This window comes from Loxodonta africana, chromosome 1 (genome assembly GCF_030014295.1).
Source record: "Loxodonta africana isolate mLoxAfr1 chromosome 1, mLoxAfr1.hap2, whole genome shotgun sequence".
In the NCBI taxonomy this organism is placed as follows: domain Eukaryota; kingdom Metazoa; phylum Chordata; class Mammalia; order Proboscidea; family Elephantidae; genus Loxodonta; species Loxodonta africana.
Genome location: NC_087342.1, coordinates 79,909,730 through 79,924,829, shown reverse-complemented (window position 1 = coordinate 79,924,829; position 15,100 = coordinate 79,909,730). Strand labels below are relative to the sequence as shown.

At 40.2% G+C, this 15,100-nt stretch overlaps 1 non-coding gene across 1 annotated transcript; it reads left to right on the top strand.

Moving 5' to 3' along the window:
- The first annotated feature begins 14,724 nt into the window (after nt 1-14,724).
- TRNAT-UGU (transfer RNA threonine (anticodon UGU)) lies at nt 14,725-14,798 on the top strand. Its single transcript has one exon. It is a non-coding gene; the product is annotated as a tRNA-Thr (tRNA).
- Nucleotides 14,799-15,100: the final 302 nt, after the last annotated feature.

The window sequence follows — 15,100 nt, the reverse complement described above, 5'->3', positions numbered from 1 at the left end:
AGATTGTACACAGATGCTAGATTATGTAAGAAAATGCAGTCTGTAAAATGCAGAACATAATATGTAACTCTTTATCTTCAAAACATTTTTCCATACACTCACTTTTGAGAACCTTCCAAAACAGATTGGCTTCTGTTCTTCCCAGGACCTACATGTATTATACATACAATTTAGAGGTTTTGGATTTCCTGAATAGAACACAGGGAGCATATGTATGTTTCTTCTACTAAGTTCAACTTTAATGTCTCATAAAATTCTATAATTTAAGAATTTCTACCAAAGTGCCTCCTATGAGATGTTCAAATAGTGCCGTACAAAGTAGATTGGACCTTCTCACAAATAATACATAAAATGCACTTTTGAGACTTTCAAGTACAACTTGATTTTAGTAAGAATGCATCTCTGCATCCCCCCATATCTGGAATTTTACAATGGTGTATTTGGAATCCAGGTTTTTCTAGTCACAATATCAACCAATAAGTTCACAGATACCCCAAAACTATCCTAATTGTGCTTCACAAGACTCAGGCCCAAATTAACCCCTACTCTATTGTTCTGAAAACCCTGGTGGTGTAGTGGTTAAGTGCTATGGCTTCTATCCAAAAGGTTGGCAGTTTGAATCCGCCAGGTGCTCCTTGCAATCTCTGTGGGGCAGTTCTACTCTGTCCTATAGGGTCGCTATGAGTCGGAATCGACTCGACAGCACTAGGTTTGGTTTTTTGGTTTCTATTGCTCTGCCTGTACTCAAGTAACTGCATATCTTTGTGTCTGACGTCTGTCTAATGGTCTCTTTCAAGGAGACCTTTGCTTCTCTTTCCTTCTCTCACATTCGATTACTCTGGTGAGCTGCCTTGTGGGTCAGCAGGGATGCAAGTTCTGTTAGAAAAATCGAGTCTCCCAAGTTATAACGGGACTTCATGTGATTCCTGTGAAAATGAAGAAGATTCTTATTGGGCCAGAAATCAGCAGAGATACAAGTCATCTCACCTGGAGATTGCTGCATCTTAGGTCTTCTAAGAAACCTCAGGAAGACAATGGTAATCAGAATGGACTCCAGAGTCCAAGATCACTCTAGGGGCAAATCTTATCCCTTGGTTTTCCATGCGTAACTTTATTGAGCTCCAAATCTTCAAATTACAGTGAGCTCTCTTCAGGGCTCACTCTACCTCTGTCCAGAGACCCACTCCTCTACAAGCACTTGCTTTATACAAATGTACCATGGACTGCTACGAGAACGAACAAATCTGTCTTGGAACAAGTACAGCCAGAATGCTGCTTAGAAAGAAGGATGGTGAGACTTCATCTTATGAACTTTGGACATGTTATCAGGAGAGATCAGTCTTGATAACAGAAGGACATCATGCCTGGTAAAGAGGAAGGCCCTTGACAAGATGTATTGGCTCAGTAGCTGCAACAATGGCCTCAAACATAAAGATTGTGAGGATGGCATAGGACCGGCAAGTGTTTCCTTCTGTTGTGCATGGGTCACTGAGTCAGAAATGACTTAACTGTACCTAACAACACAAACATGTGTTTGTAAGCCCATGTTTAGCTTTGTAAGAAACTAAATTTGCACTTCCACCAGAAATGAATGAAAGTTCCTGTTGCACTACATGCTTGCCAGCATGTGGTGTTATCAGTATTTAGGATTTTAGCCATTCTAACACGTGTGTAATGGCATCTGTGGTAGTTAAGTTTAAGTGTTAAACTAACTGGGCCATAATTCTCAGTGGTGTGGCAGTTGTGAAGTAGTTTGGCAGTTGTATAATGATGTAATCATCTCCAGAATGAGACACGGTATAATGTGATCATTTCCATAATGGGATCTGCTGTGAATACCCAATCAGTTGTAAGGGAGTTTCCTTCAGGTTGTAACAAGGCTTATGGGCTTTTGCTGGCTCTGTATTCTGCAGCTGGCTCCTGTTTATCTGACCTCTGGTTCTTGGGACTTGAGCTAGCAGCTGACCTGCTAATCTTGGGTTTGCCAGTCCCTGCAGCTAGTGAGTCAGGAGAAGCCTCCAGCCTGACCCACCCACGGACTTGGGACTTCCCAGTCTTTCTTTCCCCTCTCTTTCTCTATCTCTCTCTGTAGATAGATTGATAGACAGACAAACAGATGGATAGATGATAATAGCTAGATGCTTCATTGGTTTTGCTTCTATAAAGAATCCAACCAAAGACAGTATCACATGGTTGTTTTAAATTGTAATTCCCCAGTGGCATATAAGATTCCCTGGGTCGTGCAAAGCATAAAGTGCTTGGCTACTGAGAGACTGGTGGTTTGGCTCCACCCTGAGGTAACTTAGAAGAAAGACCTCATGACCTACTGCCATTTAAAACCCTATGAATCACAATTCTACTCTTGGGGCAACTGGATATTGTTGTTGTTGTTTTAAATGGCACTTGTCATCTGTGCATCTTCTTTGCTGAGGTATCTGTTCAGATATATGACTCACTTTTTAATTGGATTTTTTCTGTTTCTATTACTGAGTTTTAAGAGTTCTTTGTGTATCTTGGATCCACCACCACCAGCAGTTGCCATCGAGTTGACTGCAACTTATGACGACCCCATGTGCTGCAGAGAACAACTTGGACACAAGTCCTTACCAGATATGAGTTTCCCTCATATATTTTAATGCTCTGCTGTTAGGTACATACACATTCAGGATTGTTATGTCTTCTTGGAGAATTGACCCCTTAATCATTATGTAATGCCCTTTTTTATTTTTTATACTTTTCCTTGTTCTGAAATCTGACTTGTCTGAAATTAACATAGCAGCTCTAGCTTTCTTTTGATTAGTGTTAGCATGGTATATCTTTTTCAATCTCTTTAATTTCAGTCTATCATTGTCTTTATATTAAAAGTAGGTTTCTTTTAAACAACATGTAGTTGGGTCTTTTTTTTTTTAATCCACTTTCATAGTCTCTGTCTTTTAATTGGGATTATAATGATTAATGTTATGTGTTAACTTAGCTAGACTATAATTCTCAGTGATTTGTCATGTGCTCTCCCATAATGTAATTACCTTCCATTCTGGGTTCTGATGTGAGCAATAAATCAGTTGAAAGAATTTCTTTGGGGATGTGGTCTGTCTTTTGTATATAAAAGGATGTTCTGGCAAAGCTCTCTCTGTCTTCACCCTGCACTCTTATCAACACCACTCTCTGGTTTGTGGGTCATAAGCCTGCAATATCTAGCCTGCCACCTGACCTAGAATTCTTGAATTCACCAGCCCCTCCTAACCCATGAGTCAGCAGGGTTCCCCATTCTACCACCTGGCCTGCAGATTTTGGATTCACTTTGACCTTGCAACACCATGAGCCAGCAGAGATCATCAGCCTGCTGCCAGACCCATGGATTTGGGACTTTTCACCTCCCAAAATTGCATAAACCATTTCCTTGAGAGCTCAGAATTGAAAAAAATCAGTGAAAATTGTAGTGAGAAATGATGTAGATATTAATGTAACTTAATTCTCTATTGAATTGGTGTAGAGTGAAAGCATGAAAGCCACAACTTGATGGGATTGCCTTGTTTTACTTGGTCTTGCAAGTTTTCCACCTTTGGCAGAGTGTAGTTGTCTTAGCTAACTAGTGCTGCTATAACAGAAATACCACAAACATATGGCTGTAACAAAGAGAAATTTATTCTTCCACAGTTTAGGAGGCTAGAAGTCTCTTACACTGCTACACCAAGAAATATGTAAGGGGATTGCAGACCAAATAACAATGTTTCTTCTACTAGGACATTTCATCCCATAAGCTCTCTCCAAAATTCCATCCTCAGTAAACCACATGAGGAAATTTTTTCACAATGATCAGGAAAAATCTATGATGGAACTTTGGTATTTTCAACTTCTCCTCTCTTTCTCCACCCTTTCTTTTTGTCTCTTCTTACAAAGTTTTCAAGCTCTCTTCTCTTAAAAAAAAGGGGGGGGGGCAGTTTGACAGTCTAAGAGAAGATATTTCAATAATTGTATTTGATAAATGAGCCTTATGTGGAATATATGGAGAAATCCTACAAAACAATAAGAAAAAGACTGAAAAAGAAAAACCAGAAAGAGCAAAGATTGAACATACATTTCACAAAAGAGTATACTGAATTGCCCAATATGCAATTTTAGAAGGTACTAGTATGAGAGCCACAAACAATATAAGAAGTGTCCTATTGCAAAGGACTTTGGGGAAAAAACAGAACACCTGACTGAGCACTAACCTGGAAAATGATAAAACACACCAAACACCTGACTTCATGGTAACATCAACTTGAACTCATTAACTAGTGCAAGAACAATCCCATTCATCATAGATTAGACATATTTTTTCATGGTCCTCCCGTACCAGTCCTTGGACATAAGGACAAGGTATATAAACCCCCCCCAAAAAAAATTTATTTTTTTTTTTCTCACACTGCCCTGCATGGACCGCTACCTGGGTGATATTCGATGCTTTGCTGTCCATCACAAGAATCTTCGTGTCAACCTTTGTGTATAAGTTCCCTAATAATGTCTTGTCGGATCAACATGACTTTTACTGCCCTTTTTTCTGAAAACCACCTGTGCCTCTCAGAGCCAATCATGTTGCTGGTCTGGTGGGTGCAACAGTTGGACATCATTAAGTATAAGGAAAGCACAAATTAGAAACACAATGAAATAATAATCCCCTTCACCAAAATTGCTTAAAAGAATTGAAAATATCAAGTGCTGCTGATGATATGGAACAACTGAGACTTTCATACGTTGCTGATGAGACTGTCAACTGACACATTCACACTTGCACACTATTTAGAAATATTGCCTAAAACAATATACATATATATAACCGGAAACACCACAGCTATATTTAGACAGAAGAAAAACACATGCTTATTGACCTTGAAAAATTTGTATAAAAATGTTTGTAGCAGCATTAGTTGTATCATATGTACAAAACAACAAATTAATGAAAAAAGCATGATGTACAGTATTAATACAATGGAATATGACAGCCATAAAAAAAGAACTAGAAACAATATGGATGTATCTAATGAAAAACATACTGAGTGATAGAATCCATACTCAAATGAACACATATTGTATGATTTCATTAATAGTATTTGAAAACACAGGAAATTGGTGGCAGAATTCCAAAGATTAGAGTTGATTGGGATAAGTCAAGGAAGTTCTGAGAGATGAAAAATTCTTGGTCTGAATGTTTGTAACATGACATATACATATGTAATAACTCATCATGCTGAGTAATTAAGTTATGTGCATTTTACTCTGTGAACTAAGCCTCAATTTAAACAAAAAGAAAGAAGATGAAAGAAAGATTTCCTTGGATATCTTCTCACTTCTAGTATATCCTGTCTCTTCGTTAGTGCTGTTCAAATTGTGGCCTGCAGATTGGTGTATTCTAAAAACTGTGTTTCTCACCTGTCTGTGAGCATTAGAAATTTTTGTATCAATTTGACTGTGCCAGGATATTGTACTCCTTTTATTAAATAAAGTAAAAACATTTTCAGGGGTTGGGTGAGTGGAATGTGGTGCTGGCCACCTAATAGTTAAACAGTAGAACAGTGTTGTAGCTAAGGATATAGCAAGATTGGTTTGACACCTAGAACCCAGGAGAATATATAAATCTGAGGAAACATTATTGTTTGTTTTTATAATTTGTTATTTAAAAAAATATATTAACCTTAGTCAAGTCTGCTTTCTGTAGTTATATTTTACCATCATCTGGTACAATTTAAAAAAAAAAAAGTTAGTTTTGAGCTGATTCTGACGAACCGTGACCCCATGTGTGTCAGAGTACAATTATGCTCTGTAGGGCTTACAATGGCTGATTTTTTTTTTCAGATGTAGATGACCCATCCTTTTTTCCCTGGGCTTCTGGGTGGGCTCTAACCTCCAACCCTTTAGTTATCAGACCAACATGTTAGCAGTTTGCACCACCCAGGGACTCTACTAGCTAAAGAGGGAAGCAAAATTAATATTACTTATTTGTAACTCTAAATGTGGGAAACAAGGGTAAACGGGTTAGAGAAGCCAAAAAACAACTAGTGTATGTGCCAGAGAGTTGTGATCTGAAAACAGGCCTCGGGCATGACTGAAAATAAAGAACAGAAAATAAGAAAGAAATGCTGTCTGGATGACACTTCATCTTTCAGAATTGGCCTCTCTAGAATAAATGAGGAAGTTGCACCAGCAGGGATTTCCCAGTTTCCATGGATATTGTAAGAGCTGTGTTGAGCATAGAAGCAGGATGGTCCAGCAGCCTTGAGATTAAGCATCACTAGGACTGGGGACACCATGGCTTGGGTCAGGCATACCTTACTCTTCAAGGTGACATTTTTGCCATCAACGCTTTAAAGAGGTCCTTTGCAGCAGATTTATCCAAAGCAATTGTCTTTGATTTCTTGACTGCTGCTTCCATGGGTGTTGCCTGGGGATTCAAGAAAAATGAAATCCTTAACAATTTCAATATTTTCTCCATTTATCATGATGTTGCTTATTGATCCAGTTGTAAGGATTTTTGTTTTGTTTGTATGGATCTGTAATCCATACTGAAAGTTATAGTCTTTGATCTTTATCAGTAAGTGCTTCAAGTCCTCTTCACTTTCAGCAAAGTTGTGTCACTTGCATACTGCAGGTTGTTAATGAGTCTTCCTCCAGACCTGATGCTGTGTTCTTCTCCATATAGTCCAGATTTTCAGATTATTTGCCCAGTATACAGATTGCATGTGTATGGCGTAAGGATACAACACTCATACAAACTTTTCCTGATTTTAAAGCACACAGTATTCCCTTCTGTTGGAACAAATGCCTCTTGATCTATGTACAGGTTCCACATAAGCACAATCAAGTGTTTTGGAATCCTCATTCTTCACAATGTTATCCATAATTTGTTATGAACCACACAATCTAATGCCTTTGCATAGTCAATTAAACACAGGTAAACATCTTCCGGTATTCTCCCATTTCAGCCAAGATCCATCTGGCATCAGCCATGATATCCTTCATCACATGTCTTGTTTTGAATCTGGCTTGAATTTCCGGCATCTTCCTGTCGATGTACTACTGTGAACCGTTTTTGAATTATCTTCGTAAAATTTTATTTGCGTGTAATTTCTGCATCCTGTTGAATCACCTTCCTTTGGAATGGGCACAAATATGAATCTCTTCAAACTGGTTGGCCAAGGAGCTGTCTTTCAAATTTCTTGGCATAGGTAAGTGAACTTCCAGTGTTGCAACAATTTGTTTAAACATCTCAATTGGTATTCCAACAATTCCTGCAGCTTTGTTTTTCACCAATGCCTTCAGTAAGAGATCAGCTGTTAAGCAAAAGGCCCACAGCTTGAATCCACCACCCGCTTCTTGGAAACCCTATGGGGCAGTTCTACTCTGTTCTATAGGGTCACTATGAGTCAGAATTGACTCGATGGCAATGGGTTTGGTTTTTTTGGTTTTGCCTTCAGTGCAGCTTGGACTTCTTCCTTCAACATCATAGGTTCTTGATCTTACGCTACCTCTTGAAAGTGCTGAACATCAACCAATTCTTTTTAGTACAGTGACTCTGTGTATTCCTTCCATCTTCTTTTGATGCTTCCTGCATCATTCAATATTTTGCCTATATTAATAAAAAAAAGAAATCCACTGCCATTGAGTCGATTCCAACTCATAGTGACCCTATAGGACAGAGTAGAACCGCCCCATAGAGTTTCCAAGGAACACCTGGTGGATTCAAACTGCTGACCTTTTGGTTGGCAGCACTCGCTCTTAACCACTATGCCATATAATCCTTCAATATTGCAACTCAAGGTTTAATTTTTTTCTTCAGTTCTTTCAGCTTGATAAATGCCAAAAATGTTCTTCCCTTTTTATTTCCTCACTCCAAGTCTGGAGTTGGAAATACTTTATTATAATACTTTGTCTTCTGGAGCCACTCTTTCAAATCTTCTGCTCAGCGCTTTTACTTCATCATTTCTTCCATTCCCTTTAACTACTCTACGTTCAAGAGCAAGTTTCAGAGTCTCTTCTTACATCCGTTTTGGTCTTTCTTTCCTGTCTTTTTAATGACCTCTTGCTTTGGGTCTGGTGCTTTCTTCATGTATGATATCCTTGATGTCATTCCACAACTTGTCTGGTCTTCTTTGGTCATTAGTGTTCAATGCATCAAACTCACTCTTGAGATGGTCTCTAAATTCAGATGGGATATACTCAAGGTAGTACTTTGGCTCCCATGGACTTGTTTTAATTTTCTTCAGCTTCAACTTGAACTTAAATATGAGTAATTGATGGACTCTTCTGCAGTCGGCCCCACCTAGTTCTGACTTTCAATACTGAGCACTTCCATCATCTCTTTACACTTCTGCAGTTGATTAAATTCCTGTGTATTCTATTTGAAGAAATCCATGTGTATAGTAATGTTTTATATCCTTGAAAAAGATATTTGCAAGGAATAAATTGTTGATCTTGCAAAATTCTATATTATGTGATCTCTGAAGTTGTTTCTATCACCAAGGCTATATGTTCCAACTACTGGTCCTTCTTTATTTCCAACTTTTGCATTCCAGTCTCCATTAATTATCAATGCATCTTGATTGCATGTTTGATCAGCTTCGGGCTGCAGAAGTTGGTAAAAGCACATGCCACCCTTCTTGAAATGGAAGGATGAATTGGAGAGGGTGACTCCTACTGCAGAGCCGCTAGCCAGAGGCAGAGGCAGAAACCACAGAGCATTAATTCCAGACCTTGAAACCTAATGTTGTTTGGCTAGCTAGATTTAGACATTTCTTGGGACCAGTAACTCCTTTTATTCATTTCAATTTCATCCCTTCAATTGGAGTCTATAATGGTTAACCTATGCCTGTCCCACCATTGTATTTTGGGAAGCAGATAACTTGTTTTGTTAGTTTCACAGATTCACGGATAGAGGAGAATTGTATCTCAGGATGGATTATACCCAGAGCCTCACCCGTACCTAATTTAGAGGGCTTAGATGATAAGGAACTTCAAGCTGATGAGATTTAGATGAGAATTTTGGTCTTTGAGTTGATGCTGTAACGGGTTGAGATTTGGGGGATGTTGGGAAGAAGCGGATGTTTTTGCACGTGGGACAGATATGAGCCTTTGGAGACAAGAGGATAGCCTGTCGTAGGTGTAGTAATGCCCCCCCGCCGCAATACATCCATGTCCTAATATGCACAATCTCTGAGTGTGTTATGTTACATGGCAAAACGGACTTTGCAGATTTGATTACATGAAGTACATTGCAATGGAATTTCTTCCTGGGTGGACCCTATGTAATCACAAGGTCATTATAAGAGGGAGACAGGAGTGCCAGAGTCAGCAAAGGAAATGAGATTAGTCCCATAGAACTCATTTCAGACTGCTGACATCCGGAACTATAAGAGGACAAATTATGTCTTCTAAGCCATTACATTTGTGGTAATTTGCTACATTAGCAATAGGCAACTAATTCAGAATTTGGTATTAGATTGTACTGAATGTATTGAAAAACACTGTATTGAACAACTGTATTGAATGTATTGAAAAACTGTCTTGCTACCAAAGGAAATTGATAAAGCTCTTGACGTATGCCTTGGCAGAGTGTTAAAAGTCACAGAGAATACAGCCCCACTTATAATCACATCAAAAACATGATCAGTAATATCATTTTCCCTACAAACATGTTTCTTTTTCAAGAGAGTGTATGTAGAAGAGTCTATATATATGTATATATTCTGTGCTCTCTGAGGCTCAAACTCACAACCTTTAGATTATGAGACTGACACACTGCCTATTGAGCTAAGAAGACATATCTCCAAATGCCTAGTAGAAAACATCTCAATTGGAACGATTTCGAGTGTCAATGAAATTTCAGAAAAAATTAGGATTTTATATATCATACACTGCTACAGAAACCCTTGTAGTGTAGTGGTTAAGTGCTACCGCTGATAGTTAAAACAGGTCTGCAGTTTGAAGTCACTAGGTGCTCCTTGGAAACTCTGTGAGGCAGTTCTACCCTGTCCTATAAGGTCTTTAGGAGTTGCAATCGACTCCATGGCAACGGGTTTGATTTTTTTTGTTGGTGTTGTTTATACACCACCACGGGAGCCCTGGTGGCGCAATGCTTGAGAGCTCGGCTGCTAACCCAAGGATCGGTAGCTGAAACCCACCAGTCGCTCTTTGGGGCAGTTCTTCTCTGTGCTATAGGGTCGCTATGACTCGGAATCCCCTTGGAGTCAGCTGGTCTTGGATTTTTATGCCCCAAAAGGAATTGGTGCTACCTCATACACAAGTTTGCTGTTGCTCTGACTTCTTGGACAAAATCATTTCAGGATTTTACCCTTCAGTAAATAAATATACAACGGAGTATAGTTTTCCTCTAGTGGCTTAAACATCAAGGTTGGGTGACATGCAGCAAGTTACTTATCATCTCTGTACCTCATATTCTCCATCAGAAAAATGGAGATCTTAGTAAACGTACCTGTCTTTTAAGGCAGTTAGGATGACTGAATGACAGTAACTGTAAGGACAGTGCATGGCATATGATAAGTTCCTAATAAATTTTAGTTGTTATTAATCAGTGTTTTGGACAGCTAGATTGTGGAAGTGTTCTAGGAAAAGAATAACCGTGTTGGAAAACATTATTGTTTCCTTGAAAACATTAGAATTTAAAACCTAAGGGCATGTGGGGTAATGTAGCCCAGTGTTCTAAGGCCTCTGGATTGAGACTCCAGTCTCTGTGGGGATGTGGATTCAATACTTTTGCCAGCTCTGTTTTCTCAGCTGGAATAGCTCCCTGAGTCTATATACCAGAAGAGAGGCTATAGATAATATAAGGAAGGTATTTATCTCTGTAATAATAGGCTAAGATCAATTGCAGTGTTGTTAGTGTTGTTATAAAGATTATACTACAATCATTTCTGTCTAACTTGTATACCTCAGGACAGCCTTTCATGTCCAAGGGACAGATTAAAAAATGTTTATATTAAAATAAACATAACTCACATATTTCAAAATTACAAAAACATAACGGTTTATATACAGTGAAAATCTTTCCCTTCTACCACCTCCCCTCCGCATTCCACCTGCCCAGGATTCTGCCTACCCAGGCAACTGTATTATGGGGTTACCTGCAAGGAATACTATTTGCATAAACTAGCCAATAACCAGTTGCCATGGAGTCAACTGTGACTCATGGAGACTCCCTGTGTGTCAGAGTAGAACTGTGCTCCCTAGGGTTTTCGGTGGCTGATTTTTCAGAAGTAGTTACCAGGCTTTTCTTCTGAGATGCCTATGGGTGGACTCCAACTTCCAATCTTCCAGTTACCAGCCCAGCCAATAAACTGCACCACCCAGGGACAGATAAGCCAATAGAAATCTATTACTTTTTCCCACACTTCATACTTTTCAAACCTACTCTGTTGCATACTACATGTTAGGAAAATAACAAATATTTTCTGCATAGTTTGTTCTTTTTTTTTTTCCACTTTGCTTATGTATTTTTTTTTTGTTTGTTTGCATTTTTGGTTGTTGTTTTGTCTCATCTTTTTTTTTTTTTAAGAGAATGGAAGTGTGTTCAGGTAGACTTTTTTTAATGTAGTGAATTATGTCAAATTTTCATTGCTTCTAAGCTCTGTGTAAAAAATTGTTTTTCTACCCCCAAAGTTATGTAAACTTTCTGCCTTGGCATTTCCAGTAATTATATTTGGTTTTATTTTTCATTTTTTTACTTTTGCATTTTATATCTATTTGAATTTGATTAAGTATTATAGGTGATATATTGAAGTAAGCTTTTATTTTCCTAGATGGCCACCCAGATAACCTAACATCATTTATCAAATAATTCACCCATTTCTACTGACTTGAGTTGCCACCTATCTTAGTTATCTAGTTCTGCTATAGCAGAAATACCACAAGTAGTTGGCTTTAACAAACAGAAATTTATTCTCTCACATTCTAGGAGGCTGGAAGTCCGAATTCAGGGTGCCAGTTCCCAGGAAGGCCTTTCTTCTCTGCAGGCTCTGGAAGAAGGTCTTTGTTATCAATCTTCCCCCAGTCTAGGAGCTTCTCTACTCAAGCACCTGGAGTCTAAAGGACGTGCTGTGCTGCTGGGCCTTCTTTCTTGGTGGTTTGAGGTTTCTATCTCTCTGCTTGCTTCTCTCTTCTTTTATCTCTTGTAACATAAAACATTATGCAGGCCACACTCCAAGGAAACCCCTCTTACATCAGATCAGGGCTGTGACCTCAATAAGGGTTTTGTATTCCACCCTAATCCGCTTTAACATAATCTGGTCTTGCCTGGTTGATTACTGCCTGAGAGTAGGATTTAAAACATGGGAAAAATTACTGTGGAAGAAAGGCCTTGCAATCTGCCTCTGTGAAGATTACAACCAAGAAAACCCTGTGGAGCAGTTCTACTTTGTAACACATGGACTCACCATGAGTCAGAATCGACTAGAAGACAATGGGTTTGTTATTACCGTTGTTGTCATTATTTCATTATAATAAGAAGTGGTTGCAACAGTATGACAAACCAGACCATTGTGGCATGCTGGTGGGAATGTTTATTAGGTAAGATCAATCAGAATCACCACTGCACCTCACATACACTGCTTCAGTATTTGCATGTATGCAAAGTACTCACACCATTTGAAACATCAGATAGGCAGTATTACTTAGTGCAACATTGTTTGTATGGGCAGTTATATATTATGATATATCCATGCTGTGGAATTCTATGCTGCCAAGCAAAGAAGGGGTCCCTGGTTGCACAGTGGTTAAGAGTTTGGCTGCTAACTAAAAATTGTCAGCAGTTGAAATCCACCAGCCAATGCTTGGAAACCCTACAGGGCAGTTCTACTCTGCTCTGTAGGGTCAATATGAATGGTAATCAACTCAGCACTGGTAAGGTTTTTTTTTTTTTGCTTTTTCCTTTTGAGAAAAGGAGCAAGAAGATGTTCCTGTATTGATTTGGAAATCACTACAACATATATGAAGTGAAAAACTAAGATGCAGTGGAATGTGTTTGGAACATCCCTATTTGCATAAAAAAGTGGAGCAGGTATCATCCACAAGAGGATACCCAAGAAACTGTGTTTGCGTGTGCAAGGAGGAACTGGGGGACTAGGAATGTTGCGGCAAGTATCAGGGATGAGATTTTACACTTTTTCGGCGGCAATGAGTTTGGTTTTTGATTCATCAAGTAGGGACACTGGCGACCTAAGTTTACCTCCTTTGCTATCTCTTCAGGATACCCAAATATATAAAGTCTGAAGACTGCCAAAGAATAAAATCCATTAAACTCTAGAAGAGAGAAAAAAAAATCTTGAGAAAATTATTAAAAACACACACAAGCACACGCACACGCACACACAGACGCACACGCAAGGGAGGGCGTGGCTCCAGGACAGTGACCAGGCGAAGTCTCTTATCAGCTGAGTCTGGAGGTCAGGGATGGGCAGCGGGAAGTTATTCTTTATGTCCACAACCAGCGAACAGAGGCGCTCCCGCCCCACCCACCTGGAAATCGAGTCTGGGTGGTGTGTGAGTGTGTGTTGTGTGCATAGGTGTGCGTGCCTGAGAGTTTCCTTGTTGTGCAACAGATTTTCCACTTTCACTGACTGTGCTGATGGCCTTGATTCCTAAACCTCAGAGCAGGGATCCTTTCGCATTTGAATCATGTCTCAGCGTCTTCCCGGTGCCCTGAGATGACGCTTCCTGGCTGCTTTCATCTTACCAACGCGGTCTGGGCGGGGTTCCTGGGTCTCCCCTCCCCTGCCCAGCCTCTCCCTCATTCCATCAGTCATTTCTGTCTCAGCGTGTCATACCTGCTGCCTCATCCCGATTCCCACGGCCCCTCTACAGTCCCACGCGGGACCTTCTCGGCCGGGCAGAGCTGCTGCGTTCAGCTTCACAGCCAGGGGGCCCAGCCCTGCGAGCAACCCCGGAGGGCAGGAATGCGACTAGAGCTGGAAAAAAAAAAAAAAAGAGCTGGGGGAGGGGGGAAATCTGGGGTGGCCGCAAGGTGCAAGGGCCGGGTTAGAGACGAGAAGAGGTTACTTTCTTTGTGAGTCGATGACCTACCAAGCTAGAAACCAGTCCTGAGTGAATAGGGGGTACAGTGGGATTTCGCTGGAGCCATAAAGCTCTTCACCTTAGGAGGACTCTGCCCGGATTCGGGGACTCCGTGTGGCCAGCCGACCTCACTTCGTCTCCCCCTTTCCCCCAAGAGACTCTATACCTCTAGTGGTATGATTAGAGTCATTACAGTGCTCGACTTGGCATTGTTCTCTCCGGTTCCCTCCCCTCTAAACCACTGCTTGCTATGAGTCCGAGTAATGTGAAAACAGGTGGTCTGAGTCTCTCAGTGGAGTTCCTTTGTTAGAGATCCTCACCTGGGCAATTCGAAAGAAGACTCTAAGTTACATAAGATGAGGCGTAGTAACAGCAAAGGTTGGTTTTAGAAAACTTTATCCTATTTAGAACGACTGGGCAGCCTCGACTTAGTTACTGAGTTTTATCCTTGCACTAAATGAAGAATTATTGCACCAGACACTGCAGCTGCCCCAATGTTTTCCTGCTTTATTAGTTCTACAGTACATATGAGTAAGCAAAGCCTCTTCTTGGAGTTTGCCCGTTTTCTCACCGTAAACTGCGTTTGATCGTGTGCACTTTGTAGCAAGAATATTTCAAGTAATCGGACAGGACAGAACCAGTACTAACCTACACATCTGTCTGGGCTCTATGGCTTAGTTGGTTAAAGCGCCTGTCTTGTAAACAGGAGATCCTAGGTTCAAATCCCAGTAAGGCCTTAACATTTTCCGCTGCACTGCAAACCAATCTCCTCTCCAAAAAACCAAACCAGTTGCCATCGAGTCAATTCCGACTCACAGCGACCTCATACGACAGAGTAGAACTGCCACATAGGGTTTCCGAGAAGCGCCTGGTGGATTCGAACTGACCACCTTTTGGTTAGCAGCCTTAGCTCGTAACCACTACCCACCAGGCTTTCCTCTCTATCTCTATCCCCAGCTACCCCTAAATTCTCTACCGTGCTTCCAAAAAATACCAAATCCACTGGCATAGAGTCGATTCCGACTCATAGCGACACTAT